A 16,275-nucleotide genomic window follows, 5' to 3' on the forward strand; every position below is an offset into this window, starting at 1 on the left:
ACCCGGAAAACACATCTAAAATAACTAACACATAGCTAAAGCCCATGCATTTGGGCATTTGTATATAAAATCCATTTGCAAGTGGACAAAAGGCTCCCATGGCTGGGGCTGTGAGGGAAGCTTGGCAGTGAGTGTTTTCCCTGTATTCATTTTTTGACAGATCATGCATCTAGCGCTTATCTTTCAGCTATTATTGCAAAGCCTGGCGCATACCAGGACTGCAGTACAAAAATGTTCATGCCTGCCTGCCTTCCGCAAGTGGAAAGTGATGACAAATGCCAGCAAGCCGGGGCAACAAGGCAGAGGGCACGTCCGCACGGCTGGTCATGGGAGACCCAGAAGCCGCCATGCCGTTTGAGAGCAGCCTGCAACTTGCCAAGATGATAGATCAGCGGAACTGGATTCCGACTGTAAAGTTATCATATCCGCAAGAGAAGGAGCGGAAGTGTCAGGGGCAGTGAGGGTGACACAGAGGCGCCCCATAATCCCAGACCGTCCCTCGACCGTCGAGATCGGCCCGAGAGTTCCCCGAGGGCACATCGTCAATGGAATTAACTTGGGCAGGACATTTTAAAATGGCCAAGGCAGAGGGAAGTTGTTTCGCCTTCAGGAGGCTTTGAATGAGCAGTGCGTGTTTGACAGAGGCTCTTGAAGAAGTGAGGAAACCCCGTGACTCCCAAAGCTTGCCAAAGTGACGGGCAGCCCCCAAACAGCACAACGGGAGTCGGTAAAAATAGAGGCCGTTCTCCCTTCAGCGAGGACACATGCCGGGGAAAGGGCAAACAGTTCCGCAGCCCGGGCTGAACATGGAGAGGGAGGTTGCACTGATTGGTGACGGTTACAGGTGGGAGATCCAGCCTGAAGGCCCCCAGTGGGAGAAGGCGAGCCGGAACCGTCCACATAATATATAAAGGCAGGGCTGAGAAGCCGGTAATCTTGGAAATCAGGTCTTGGGAGGGTGGGTGGACTGAGCGACAAATTCGCAACCGTGGGGTTCCCCGTAACCCTCCGTGGGCAGAAGGGTGGCAGGATTGGGGGGTCAAACAGCGAACGACAGTGAGGGAGGGAGGCGACAGTGTGATGCTCCTAATCTAGTTGTCAAAATGTGTTTATCAGGAGGAAGGAACACGAGTCGTAGTGATCGATGGGTGAGGATTTTGACTGTATTATCATCATCATTCGGCAGACAGTTTGTGGCAGCCTGCGTTTGAAGTCTAGAAATCATACAACGCAGGTCCCTCGCTTCGAATCTGTGTGCCACATTGAGGGGACAGTGAGGGGTAGGGGAGGCTGGTTATACAGTGCCCGGGCAGTGGGGGGAAAGGTTGATAGAGAGAGTAACGGCTTCCTTTTCAATATATCGATCAGAAGCAATCGGAAAGAAGAACTCAGCAATCTTGTTGTTCTCGCCTCAATCCTGATCTTCACCAGGACCATAATATGCTGTACAACGCAGATACTGATGCCCTCGAGTAACAACTGGGATGTGGGATAGTAAGTGGGATTGTACCTGAGCTAGTTCCAAGCGTCCGAGGCATCGACTGAGAAAGGGAGTTATTGGGTATATCCCAGCACCAGGCAACGGGACATGAAACCTTGACGGCTTGTTGGAGGAGTACTTGAGCATCGGCAAATGGTTCTGGCGGGACATGTAACTCAATGCCCTTGGGAGTACAAGTGAGCAAACAGCCACCTTACACAGTAGGACTGGGCCCAGGAAGTTGCAAGGAACTTGGTCTGCGGGTGAGAACTGGTGCTCTCTCGTCCAGCCCTGAACATCGCATATAACAGCTGCTGAAACAGGTTTAGAAACCGGCCGAGCAGTTAGTCCCACAGCTCGGACTGATTTGTCAGTCCTTGGTATGGCAGGGAAATCGGAAGCTTTCAAAGTGGAAAATGTCGCTCCAGTGTCAACCAAAAAGTCCATAATTTCCCATTAACAGCAACTGGAATGAGTGATTCCCTCGGGGGAAGCAAAGGAGGGTTTGGGAGGACAAAAGTAAAGATGTATCCTGTATCTGGGAGTGACATCCTTATGGCTGTTGTCGATGTGCTGTGGGATTAGAGAAAGAATTGGAAACGGAGAAAGGCGCAGGATTCTCGGGGACATAAGGTCACTTTTACACATCCGAGCCCAGTGTCCCATGCGGCCACATGTGTAACAAGGGCCACCTGACTCTCTTGGGCATTTTTGGCCACGACCCCGACCCTTATTAGCCCATGGAGGCCTGTGGGGTGGTCGTCAGCAATAAGGATCCGATTGGGTTTCTCCTTATTTTTCTGCTGTTGCATTTTGTAACTGGCGCTGGCCATGTTGCAAGATGCTTAAGATCACGTTCAGATTTTTAGCTTCCCATCCAACACAAATTACAAAACATCTGTTTCATACCAAGTTGCAGCCTGTTTACAATAATACTGACAAGGGCAGGTGTCCCCGCATCTCTTTCAATTCCGGAACACTGTTCACAAACAGTTTGGAGCTGTTCAACACAATCGCCTACACCTTCATCAACCTTTTGTAAAGTGTTATGAATTTCTGCCCAATTAACAGTTCATGGAAAACTCTCAACTATGTTTTTTAAAAATCTTCCCAAAGTTGTCCCAAATGCGCTTCACCATAAGGGTCCCCTGGCCAGTCACACTTCGCTTTAACCTGGCTCCGTTTGTTGGTTCCGAGGCAACGCATCCATCATAAGATCGAAATCCCCTCCGTTTGGCTTATGGCACTTGTGCAAAATTGCTATTTTTTTTTGTTTGGGAGGTGTGGCAAAGTTGCAACAATACCCCGTAGTTCAGAAGGGGGTCCAAGGTCGCTCGGCCTGGCCTGGTTGGCCATCTAGACAGGGGAATGTGCGCATGGGCAGTTGGGGAGCCGGTGCACCTCCCCTTCCAGTTTGGGAACGGGAATGTTTTGAAATAGGACCAGAATCATTTTCACTCCCGAAATAACGGGGTTTGGTGTTGCCCCCGGTACCGGCGGTAGAAGTGAATTGGTTACGTGGTACAGGACTTGTTGTAGGTGGTGGGGGGGCGGGGGTAATAATGTGGTGGAGGGGGGTTGGGAATGAGGACTGGAATCTGTGAGAGGGGCAGATGGACCATGGACGTGTCCGTCCTGTTTGAATTTCGATTGGACCAGGTCTAACAGTCATCCCAGTCACGGGCCTGTACTTCATCATCAGTGTCAGCTCTCAGTCCAGCCTGACGAGCAAATCATCGTTTTAGCACAGTTCTTATTTAGTCCCAGGCCGTCATTATTTCTGATAACAAGGTGCAGAGCTGGATGAACACAGCAGGCCAAGCAGCATCAGAGGAGCAGGGAAGCTGCCGTTTCAGACCTAGACCCTTCTTTCCTCTTTTGTTTTTCTCTTTGACTCAAAATCACACCTAATTGTTTCAAGCGATCGCAGTTAAAAGTGCCGCCGGAGGGAAACGGCGTTTCCGTTTTCTGCCTCCAAGTCACCCATTTTTCGATAAACTTGAGTAAATGCACAAAAAGCCAATAGTGTCCGCTTTTGTGGGTCTGTCTCACTGGAGTCACTGTTCCCATCGTGATCACTTCGCGAAGTAAGATGACATTTATAGCCAGTCAGATTTCCGGAAACGTTAAACCCTCACAGTGCCTGGGGCTTGCAGCACCTCACCGAGAGGGCTCCAACCCTCTTGCAGAGGCAAACCGGCCATTACCTCCCGGGGACGACTTTTCCTCTCTCATGTTTATAGAAGTAACTGCTCACATCACTTCACGGAGGTGGGACTCATATCCTCTCATAGAAATAAAGCTTCTAAACTGTAAGTCCTTTTTCCCTTATTCCTTTAGAGACTTAACTTTGTCTCCTGGAGTTCCTTCTTAATTCTCAGTCATAACTTCAACACCTTCCCTCCCGCAACGCGTAGCCGTTTGTGGCTCACCCCGTACTTGGACAAAGGACATAACCTCGAACCTGACGGTGAAACAAGCCCCAAACGGGATAACATTCCCTCCCTTTTATATACCGCGGCTGGTTCGGGTACCGGTGAGGCGCGGGATCTAGGCCCATGCCTCGAGCCAGAGGCTTTGCCATCTCAGTGGAGCCTCTCAGAAAATACTGTCGGAGAAATGACTCTTCAGGCGGCAGTTTGTTGAACATTAACGAGTTTGCTGCTTGCATGCAAGGAGAGGCAGTAAACAGGGTTACTAGTGACCCTGCAAGACGAGGCTAAAGTTGGCAGTTAGTTACATTGTTATATATAAGTCATGTTTCCTGACTGTCCCATGACATCTTGATCATAAGCCTCAGCGACACAAGACACCAATCTTTTTATGACATTTACTAATATGTTATCTATTTTTAAGTTTAGCCACCATCAGTCAAGTGTGGTTTTTGCGGTTAAAGGCATTTTGCGCTCTGCTGCAAAAGTCTCACTTTTGGAGAAGCTCGGAGTGATTTATAGGTATCAGCTACGTGGCTATCAGCATGTTTATATTTTAAAATCTTACTGCGTCTCAGAATTTTCCTAGCTCTTGTTTTGACTGACTGGAACTTTGTCTGGTTTCTAATGTCCAGAGCATTCTGCCTTTTTACTGCCATTGTAACCTTTGCTTTGCTGATTGGGCTGTTTTGACACATTTAACATTAGCTTCAGCAGTGCGCACACTCAGAAAGATGTTTCAGTCACGTCTCGTGAGCTCAAAACCTCACTAACTAACCACCTTGACACATCCTGTGCAAAATTCCCTCGTTCTCCACAATCCTGTGACTGGGACACGGATTTAAACTCTGCCGGGATAAGAAGTAGAAGTTGGAAAGTCAAACTTGAAATAGCTGCAATAAGCACAGGACAGGAAGACAAAGGAGAAAATACATGGTGGGGTGTGTGGAGAGCTTGGAGAGAGAGACAGAGAGTTTGAATCACGCTGACAGCAGGAAAATCCTGCAACAGACTGTGCCCATGATCTGCCCAGCTTTCTGTGCGCCGGGGATTTCAGAGTCAGAGAATCTTTGAGGCTAGTACAGGAGCATTGTTTAATATTTTCAAACTGCATTGCTGTCACTGTTCTTCCTTGTTTTACTCCCCTATTTGTAAAGTCAATGTCAGTGCTGTACTAACATCAAATGGCATCAGTGAACAAGCTTAAAATATTTGTCTGGCTCAAGGGGATCTGAAATTGTGTCGGCAAGGGAGGGGGGAAATATATCAAAAGCTGTTTTCATTCACACATTCCTACATTGTAAAAATGTGAATTCTCTTTCCATAGATAGGAAATGAAGACAGCTGTTTCAAGCTGATTCAAGGAAAATTCCAGAACTTGACGCCAGGAAATTCCTGAGACAATGTAACATTTCAGCAATGCCTGCTTTACTTTGCCAGCTCCAGATACCTGAGAGACTTGAATATGCAAAAACTGTGATAGCTTCGCCACTGGGTTGTAGGTGCGCGTGACCTTGTTCAGGATCAGTTGCAGAGTTTGAATCCTATGTGGTGAGGTTTGTCCCAAAATCAAGTATTTGTGACTTGTGGTGAGTTAAAATTGTGATTTCTACAAATTAAATAGAACAATCTCCCTGAAAATATACAAAGCTCTTGGATGGAACTTTGTGTTTGTTTTTTGTATTGTATTTATACTGGACTGAAGATAAATGAGACAGTGCCAGATAGGCAGCATGGGGACTAACCATTATGGTAATGAAATTATGAAACAATATTAATATCTTCAGTGAATCGGGAAAGCAGATGGGGATGTAGTTCAAAGAAGGCAAGTGGGAAGTCAAGAAAATAGTGTATTTAATGACTTTGCATGTAAAAAGTTTTGGAACTGCTTGCAGCAAAAGAAATTGATCCCACGTCTCCTTTAATTTTTCACTGTAGGCCTACATTAATCTGATGGTTTAACATCAACATCCTACATAATCCCTGGTAAAATCTGGGAACACACTATTCATCTTCCTAGCTGCTGGCTGACCAAGCAGGTTAGCTTCCTATGATTTGACCTGTGTTTTGCAGACAGCTCAGCATATAACGTCTTCACAATTTACTTTCTGATCTGTCTCTGCTGAGTCAGTTTTTAAACAATAAAGACAGTCTTGATCTGATGCTGTTTGGAAATCTAAATATTTTTCTGTCCTTTTCTGACTGTTGGTCACTGTGGGAGTGCCTTTCAGAGACTGTGGAAACGTCCTCAGATGCCAGTTGGTCATTTTTGAGTTGGTCTATGGTGGCTACTTTCTGCCCTGTTTTTGCTCCTCTCCTATCTGGTTGCTCCGTACATAAATTTCCTGACCCCTCTTTGAGATTCCAGTCTGTAACTCACTCCCAGGTATCTGTTATTCCATATATAAATCACCCCAATCCACTTAATAAGATTCCTGAAAACAACTCACTCCTGAGTGTATGTTATTCCAATGTAAGGCACACAAAACCCCTCAATGAGATTCCAGTCTGAAACACATTTATATATAAATCACATATTCCTCAATAAGATTTTCGTCTGTTGCTCACCCTTAAGGATCTGTTATTCAAAATGTAAAACACCTGAAACCCCTTGATTCGACTCCAATCTGTAACTCAATTCCATGCATCTTTCATTCTAAATATAAACTACCCCAAGCACCTTGATGAGATTCCAGTCTGTAACTCACTCTCAGGAATCTGATATTCTAAACATAAACCATTGTGAAACCTTGGTTAAGACTCCAATCTATATCTCACTCCCAGATATCTGTTATTCCACTCAAAATCCTCAATTAATAAATAGTCCGTATCTTATTCCTGGATCTCTGTTATGCTCCATATAACCCACCCCAAAACTCCTCGATTCAATTGCCGTTTGTAAAGTACTCTGGAGTATCAGTTATTCAAAACCAAATCACACCAAAGCCCTCAATTCGACTCCAATCTGTACCTTACTCCTGGATATCTGTTATTCCACATATAAACAAATCCGAGCCCTCGATTAGAGACCAGTCAGAATTCTATTCCCAGATACCGTTATTCTCTTTTTAAACTACACCAAATCTCTCAATGATATTCCAGTCTGTAATACTCCTCAGTATCTGTTGGTCTCTCGATAAATGCATCATCCCCTCAATTAGATTCCAGTCTGTAACTCTTTTCCCAGTGTCGATATTCTCTATGTAAACTACCCTCAGCCCTTCAATTATACTCCCGCCTGTAACTTACTCTCTCGTACCTGTTAGTCGAAATAGAAACCATCCCAAAATACCTCTACCAGATTCCAAACTATAACTCACTCCCCAATATGTGTTACGCTAATCTAAAACCTCTGAACCTCTCAATTAGATTACAGTCTGTAATTCACTCCCTTTTGGGTCAGGTGATATGTAAACACATTGAGATCATATATGAAATTCCAGTTTCTAACTCAGTAGGAACTAAATTGAACTACGTTAAACTGGGAGCAGGAACAGAGAAGTTGTTTAATTTCTGCACATTCTCTTTCTCCAAAAAATACTAGTTTTATGAAGGGCAACAGTTCAATAACACAGCTCCCTCCTATCTTCTCAAGGACAGACAGGAATTCAGGATAAATGCCCACATCCTGTCAATGAATGAAAAGAAAACAATCCCTTTGCCTTCCTAATCCCTCACTACCCAAGCAGACAAACTCAATGTGATTGATATCCCAGGACACCCAGCACTCTGTACCTCAGAGTCATGCAACATCACCCCGGTTAAATTAAACTCCCTTTCTTGGTTCTTCCTGACAACATCACACTTCCCACTTTATACTGCGTCAGACAATGCTTTACACACCCACTGACCATCTCCACATCGCTCCATTTGAATACCCCTTACACCCCCTTCACAGCTTACCTTTCAAATCATTTTTGCCAAGAACATGTTCAATTTTTAAATCAAAGACTGAGCAGATGTGAAACTTGCTGGAAATCTAAGTATCTTTCCGCCACTCTCTGCTCCTTGGTCAGTTTGTGTATGTCTGTTTCTCTCTTCACTCTGAAAATATCTGTAAATTGCCACATTTATCTGTTAGCCGTTTTGGCTCATGGTGTCCATGTCTCCTGCACAATCTCAGCAAGGCTTCCTCACTTCCCTCGTGCCATCCCTTGGGAATAACTGGCAGCCCATACTCCTACTATTTGCTGACGCTAAGAATCCACAGAATCATGGTCACTAATCTACGTGCAAGAGTATATGAGTACTTTTTATATACAGGGTACTGGTCCCCTGGTCTCACATGCATAACTGTGCACACACACACACAGGCATTGACACAGTCACGAGGGAATATGCAATAATAAGATAATATTGGGATTTTGAAATATTATATCTTCATTAAACAATCCCTGGATGTGAGATTAACACAAGACGTTCACACACCATGGTCAATTAAAGCAACAGGGTCCGGGGACAGGAGGATGAGTCAGAGGGAAAGAGGCAGGAAAGGAGAGATGGAGACAGACTGAGGGAGTTGGCAGAGAGAGAGAGAGACAGAGAGAGAAAGAGGGGTAAGGGGAGAGAGACCGACTAAGACAGAGAATGAGACAAGCAGAATGAGGTAGAGACAGAGGGAGATAGAGGCAGTGAGAGAAAGGGTGAGAATCAAAGACTCAGAGAGCATAAGAGAGACAGTCAAGGAGTGAGACAGACCAAGACAGTTGCAGACTAACAGAGAGAGACAGACAGGCAGAGAGAGAAAGAGAAATAGAAGACAGAGAGAGAAGAGAGGAGGACAGAGAGAGATAGAGGAAGAAAGACAGAGAAAGTGACAAATAGAGAGAGAGAAAGAGAAAGACAGAGGGAAAGAATGATTCAGGGAGAGAGTGAGTGAATGAAATAGAGAAGCAATGAGAGGGATTGAGTCAGTGAGAAAGAAGACTGAGAGTGAGAGAGAGAGAAAGAACAGAGAACGAGAGACAATGATAGAGATGCAAATAGAGGAAGAGACAGAAAGACAAAGTGACAGGCAGAGGGAGCAAGAGAGATGGAGAAACAGTGAGTAGAGTGAGACAGAAAGAGGCTGAGACAGAGTGAGAGAAACCATTAGAGAGATTGAGAGGCAGAGCGATAGAGGGATAGGGATAGAGAAGGGAGAGATGAAAGGGTGTGGCAGGGAAAGAAGTACAAAGAAAGAGACAGAGAGCAAGAGACAGACAGACACAGAGACAGAGATGGAGGCACACATAGGGAGAAACATGCAGACACACAGAGTTTCTGCCCGCCCCCCCTCAGCAATGTGCAACTCCCAGGTTTTTGAACACAACCTACAAGCTATATTCCCAGCGCCTTCAGGTAATCTGACCTGATGGTGAGGGGAAATGGGATCAGTCATCCAAGATCCCAAGGAACATGGCCTCGGTCTTGCCCCAATTGGTCAAACTACTTGAATTTGCCCCCAGCGCCCATTGATTCCAGTTTTGCTAGAACTCTTTGACGGTACACTCGGGCAAATGCAACCTTGATGTCAAGGACAGTAACTCTCGCCTCACCTGTGGGATTCAGCTCTTTTGTCCATGTTTGAACCAAGGCTGTAATGAGGTCAGGAGCTGAGTGGCTCTGGCAGAACTGGGTGTGACTGAGCAGGTTGTTGTTGAGAAGGTGCTGCTCGATAGCACTGTTGATGACACCTTCCATCACTTTCCTGATCATTGAGAGGAAACTGATGAGTTAGACTGGATTTGTCCTCCTTCTTTGTGTACAGAAAATCTTCCATATTGTCAGTTAGACACCAGTGCCGTAGGTTTACTGGAACAGCTTGGCTTGAGGTGCTGCAAGTTCTGGAGCACCAGTCTTCAGTAATCGAATTCACTTGGCTGAGAACTGATTGATGTGATGCTGAGGACCACAGGACGGGTCCAAGATGGATCATCCAGTTGGCATTTCTGCCTGAAGATTGGTGTGAATGCTCCAGCTTTAATTTTTGCCCTGATGTTCTGGGCTCTTCCATCATTGAGCTTGGGATATTTCTGGAGTTGTTTAGTATTCCACCACCACTCACAACTGGATGTGTAGGGCTGTGGAGCTTAGAATCAGAGATTGATAACCACACTCACACATTAAAGTGCAGAACTGGCAGTTACAGAGAGATAACCTCACTCAAGATCAACATAGCTGAAACGAACATGAATGGATTGAGATCTAAACTCTCACTCACACAGCAGAGCCTGACAGGCAGAGGTTGGTAATTGCAGTCAAACATTCACACAGTAGAAACTAACATTGAGAGATTTGTAAATACATTTACAGTACATATTCACACAGCGGAGATGGGCAGGTACAGGTTAATAAGTGCACTCACACATTCCCATTGCAGAAACTGAGTGCTATAGATCACTGACTAAACTCATACCTTCACACAGCAGAACCTGACAGATACTTATTGATAAAACACTCACACATTCAAGATGGCGATGCCAGCATGGTAGGCAGTGTTCGGGCTCCTGTGCCCTCTGCTTCAGGAGGCTGTTTCCTTCCTTTCCTTACCCTGTTTGTCTTTTTCTTCATCTCTTCCTGTCGGCAGCAGAGAAGGTAACATCACAGAGGAGAGTGACTGGAGCGAGGGGGGACTCTTGGCAAGGCAGCGGCTTGGCCTGGAACCAGAGTTTCCTGGTTGTGGTCAGCCCAGAGCAGGAACCCCATACATCGGTGAGGTGGCAGCAGAGCCAGGGACACTTGGTTGTGGTAGGCCCGGAACTGGGACGCCTGGTTATTGCCTCGATGACAGCTCCTGGTTGTGATAGGCCTGGAGCCTGGATGTCCTATTAGTGGTAGGCCTGGAGCCAGGGTTTCCCATTTGTAGTAGGCCTGGAGCTGGGGCCTCCTGGTTGCACTAGGCCTGGAGCTGGGGTTCCCTGGTTGCACTAGGCCCGGAGCTCGGGTTCCCTGTTTGCACTAGGCCTGGAGTTCGGGTCCCTTGTTGCACTAGGTCCAGAGCTTGGGGTTCCCTAGTTGCACTAGGCCCAGAGCTGGGATTCCCTGGTTGCTTTAGGCCCGGAGATGGGGTCCCTGGTTGCATTAGGTCCGAAGCTGGGCTTCCCTGTTTGCACTAGGCCCGGAGCTGGGGTTCCCTGTTTGCACTAGGCCCGGAGCTGGGGTTCCCTGTTTGCTCTAGGCCTGGAATTGGGGTCCCAGGTTGCAGTAGGTCCAGAGCTGGGTTTCCCTGGTTGCACGAGGCCTGGAGCTGGGTTTCCCTGGATGCACTAGGCCTGGAGCTGGGTTTCCCTGGTTGCACTAGGCCTGGAGCTGGGTTTCCCTGGTTGCACTAGGAGTGGAGCTGGGGTGACAGGTTGCACTAGGCCCGGAGCTGGTGTTCCCTGGTTACACTAGGCCCGGAGCTGGAGTTCCCTGTTTGCACTAGGCCCGGAGCTGGGGTTCCTAGTTCCACTAGGCCGGGAGCTGGGGTTCCCTGGTTATTCTAGGCCTGGAGCTGGGTTTCTCTGGCTACACTATGCCCGGAGCTGGGATTACCTGGTTACACGAGGCCTGGAGCTGGGGTTCCCTCGTTCCACTTGGCCCGGAGCTGGGGTTCCCTGGTTACACTACGCCTGGAGCTGGGGTTCCCTGGTTACACTATGCCTGGAGCTGGGGTTCCCTGGTTACACTAGGCCCGGAGCTGGTGTTCTCTGGTTACACGAGACCTGGAGATGGGGTCCCTGGTTCCACTAGGCCTGGAGCTGGGTTTCCCTGCCTGCACTAGGCCTGGAGCTGGCGACCCCTGGTTGCACTGGGCCTGGAGCTGGCGTCCCCTTGTTGCACTAGGCCTGGAGCTGGGGTTCCCTGTTTGCACTAGGCCCGGAGCTGGGGTTCACTGGTTGTTCTAGGCCTGGAGCTGGGGTCCCTGGTTGCACTAGGCCCGGAGCTCGGGTTCCCTGTTTGCACTAGGCCTGGAGTTCGGGTCCCTTGTTGCACTAGGTCCAGAGCTTGGCGTTCCCTGGTTGCACTAGGCCTGGAGATGGGTTTCCCTGTTTGCACTAGGCCGGGAGATGGGGTTCCCTCGTTGCACTAGGCCTGGGGCTTGGGTTCCTGGTTGCGCTAGGCCCGGAGCTGGTGTTCCCTGGTTAAACTAGGCCAGGAGCTGGTCTCCACTGGTTGCACTAGGCCTGTAGCTGGGGTTCCCTGGTTACACTGGGCCTGGAGCTGGGGTTCCCTGTTTGCAGTAGGCCTGGAGCTGGGGTCCCCTGGTTGCACGAGGCCTGGAGATGGGGTCCCTGGTTACACTAGGCGTGGAGCTGGGGTTCCCTGCTTGCACGAGGCATGGAGCTGGCGTCCCCTGGTTGCACTGGGCCTGGAGATGGTGTCCCCTTGTTGCACTAGGCCTGTAGATAGGGTTCCCTGGTTGCATTAGGCCCGGAGCTGGGGTTCCCTGCTTGCGCTAGGCCTGGAGATGGGGTCCCTGGTTACGCTCGGCCTGGAGCCACGTCCCTGGTTGCACTAGGCCTGGAGCTGGGGTCTCTGGTTACACAAGGCCCGGAGCGGGCTCCCTGGTTGCACTAGGCCCGCAGCTGTGGTTCCCTGGTTACTCTAGGACCGGAGCTGGGGTTCCCTGGTTACACTAGGCCTGGAGCTGTGGTTCCCTGGTTGCACTCGGCCTGGAGCTGGAGTCCCTGGTTGCACTAGGCCTGGAGCTGGGGTTCCCTGGTTGCACTAGGCCCGGACCTGGGGTTCCCTGGTTGCACTAGGCCCGGACCTGGGGTTCCCTGGTTGCACTAGGCCTGGAGATGGGGTCCCTGGTTGCTGTAGCCCCGGAGTTGGGGTCCCTGGTTACACTCGGCCTGGGGCTTGGTTTCCCTGGTTACACTAAGCCTGGAGCTGGGGTCTGGGCCCGAAACGTCAGCTTTTGTGCTCCTGAGATGCTGCTTGGCCTGCTGTGTTCATCCAGCCTCACATTTTATTATCCTGGAGCTGGGGTTCCCTGGTTACTCTGGTCCCGGAGCTGGGTTCCCTGGTTAAACTAGGCCTGGATGTGGTGTCCCCTGGTTGCACTACGCCGGGAGCTGGGGTTCCCTGGTTTCACTAGGCCTGGATGTGGTGTCCCCTGGTTGCACTACGCCGGGAGCTGGGGTTCCCTGGTTCCACTAGGCCGGGAGCTGGGGTTCCCTGGTTACTCTAGGCCTGGAGCTTGTCTTCCCTGGTTACATTAGGCCCGGAGCTGGGGTTCCTTGTTTGCACTAGGCTTGGAGCTGGGGTCCCTGGTTGCACTAGGCCCGGAGCTGGGGTTCCCTACTTGCGCTAGGCCTGGAGGTGGGGTCCCTGTTTGCAGTAGGTCGGGAGCTGGGTTTCCCTGGTTACACTAAGCCTGTAGCTGGTGTCCCTGGTTACACTAGGCCCAGAGCTGTGGTCCCCTGGTTACACTAGGCCTGGAGCTGGGGTTCCTTGGTTGTACTAGGCCTGGAGGTGGGTTTCCTGGTTGCACTAGGCCCAGAGCTGGGGTTCCCTGGTTGAACTAGGCCTGGAGCTGTGGTTCCCTGGTTGCACTAGGCCTGGAGCTGGGTTTCCCTGTTTGCACTAGGCCCGGAGCTGGGGTTCCCTGGTTACACGAGGCCTGGAGCTGGGGTTCCCTGGTTGCACTAGGCACGTAGCTGGGGTTCCTGGTTGCAATAGGCCCGGAGCTAGGGTTCCCTGGTTGCACTAGGCCCAGAGCTGCGGTGGCCTGGAGCTGGGGTTCCCTGGTTGCACTAGGCCTGGAGCTGGCGTCCCCTGGTTGCACTAGGCCTGGAGCTGGGGTACCCTGGTTACACTAGGCCTGGAGCTCGGGTTCCCTGGTTTCACTCGCCTGGAGCTGGGGACCTTGGTTGCACTTGGCCTGGAGCTGGTGACCTTGTTTGCACTAGGCCCGGAGCTGGGGTTCCCTGGTGACACTCGTCCTGGAGCTGGGGTTCCCTGGTTGCACTCGGCTCGGAGCTGGGGTTCCCTGTTTGCACTCGGCCCGGAGCTGGGGTTCCCTGTTTGCGCTAGGCCTGGAGATGTGGTCCCTGGTTGCAGTAGCCCCGGAGTTGGGGTCCCTGGTTACACTCGGCCTGGAGCTGGGTTTCCCTGGTTACACTAAGCCTGGAGCTGGTGTCCCCTGGTTACACTAGGCCTGGAGCTGGGGTTCCCTGTTTACACTAGGCCTGGCGCTGGTGTCCCCTGGTTGCACTAGGCCCGGAGCTGGTGTTCCCTGGTTGCACTGGGCCTGGAGCTGGGTTTCCCTGTTTGCACTAAGCCTTGAGCTGGCATCCCCTGGGTACACTAGGCCTGGAGCTGGCATCCCCTTGGTACACTAGGCCTGGAACTGGGGTTCCCTGGATGCACTAGGCCTGGAGTTGGCGTCTCTTGGTTGCACTACGCCCGGAGCTGGCGTGTCTCTGGGTACACCAGGCCTGGAGCTGGGGTTCCCAAGTTACACTAGGCCTGGAGCTGGGGTTCCCTGGTTGCACTAGGCCTGCAGCTGGGGTGCCAGGTTGCACTAGGCCCAAAGCTGGGATTCCCTGGCTACACGAGGCCTGGAGCTGGGGTTCCCTCGTTGCACTAGGCCCAGAGCTGCGGTGGCCTGGAGCTGGGGTTCCCTGATTAAACTAGGCCTGGAGCTGAGGCCCCTTGTTGCACTAGGCCTGGAGCTCGGGTTCCCTGGTTACACTAGGCCTGGAGCTGGAGTCCCTGGCTGCACTTAGCCTGGAGTTGGCGTCCCCTGGGTAGACTAGGCCTGGAGCTGGGGACCTTGGTTGCACTTGGCCTGGAGCTGGGGTTCCCTGGTTGCACTAGGCCTGGAGCTGGCGTTCCCTGTTTGCACTCAGCCTGGAGCTGGCGTCCCCTTCTTGCACTAGGACTGGAGCTGGGCTTCCCTGTTTGCGCTAGGCCTGGAGATGGGTTTTCTGGTAGCACTAGGCCTGGAGCTCGGGTTCCCTGGTTACACTAGGCCCGGAGCTGGGGTTCCCCGGTTACACTAGGCCTGGCGATGGCGTCCCTTTTGTTGCATTAGGCCTGGAGCTGGCGTTCCCTGTTTGGACAGGCCTGGAGCTGGGGTCCCCTGGTTACACGAGGCCTGGAGCTGGGGACCCTGGTTGCACTAGGCCCGGAGCTGGGGTCCCCTGGTTGCACGAGGCCTGGAGCTGGGGACCCTGGTTGCACTCTGCCTGGAGCTGGGGTTCCTGGTTACGCTAAGCCTGGAGCTGGGTTTCCCTGGTTACACTCGGCCTGGAGCTGGGGTTCCCTGTTCGCACTAGGCCTGGAGCTGGGGTTTCCTGGTTACACTATGCCTGGAGCTGGGTTCCTGGTTGCACTCGGCCTGGAGCTGGGGTTCCCTGTTCGCACTAGGCCTGGAGCTGGGGTACCTTGGTTGCAGTAGCCCCAGAGTGGAGGCTCCCGGTTATTGGCGTGGTGGCATGTTCTGATTGTGGTGGGCGCAGAGTTAGCATCCTGTGGCTGCTGAAGAACCGGTGATGGCAGCCGTGCCTGGTGGGTTGAGTGCAGGGGTTCAGCGTGGATATCGCTGGTCAGCCAGCTCAGAGCTCATGCTGGAGGCAGCAGAACGAAGCTTCATCTCTTTCTTCGGAAAGTATTGAAATGGCACCAGATTGTGGCACCACAAATAAATCCTCATTGTTCATTTCGTCTTTGTCTCCTCAGCACAGCTTCCATTCCCCCCTCCCCAGTTTCAGAAGAGATCATGAGGCATTGAGCCATACAGCACGGGAACAGACCCTTCGGTTCAACCTGTCCATGCCAACCCAGCTTCCAAACTCAATTCGTTGTGTTTTCTTGCATTTGGCCCATATTCCTCTCAAGTTTCCTATCCATGTCCCTGTCCAAATGTGTTTTAAATGTTGTGATTATACTCACCTCAACCACCTCCTCTGGCAACTCATTTCATACACACATCGCCCTCTGCATGAAAAAGCTGCAGCCCAGCTCCTTTTTAAATCTTGTGCACTCACTTTAAATCTACGCCCTCTGGTTTTGGACCTTGGCTGTTGACCTTATCTGTGTCCCTCATGATTTAATAAACCTGTATAAGGTCATCCCTCAGCCTCCAACACCCCAAGGGATATAGTCCCAGTTTATTTAACATCTCCTTCCAGCTCAAACCCTCCAGTCCCGGCAATATCCTCATAAATCTTTCTGCACCCCTCCCAGTGTAACCTCATCCTTCCGAGAGAAGGCAATGTGAATTGTATGCAATACTGCAAATGTGGCCTCACCAATTTCTTGTTTCCTCACTCCTCATACTGTCACCCCTTCATTCGGCATTGGTTCCCAGTGAGTCATTGTAGTAGGGATGAAATTATTGCTGTACTTTTATTCTGCACCGCTGTCAAATGAGCAAGGTTACAAGGCGAT

This window comes from Stegostoma tigrinum, chromosome 44, assembly GCF_030684315.1.
Source record: "Stegostoma tigrinum isolate sSteTig4 chromosome 44, sSteTig4.hap1, whole genome shotgun sequence".
Classification (NCBI taxonomy): domain Eukaryota; kingdom Metazoa; phylum Chordata; class Chondrichthyes; order Orectolobiformes; family Stegostomatidae; genus Stegostoma; species Stegostoma tigrinum.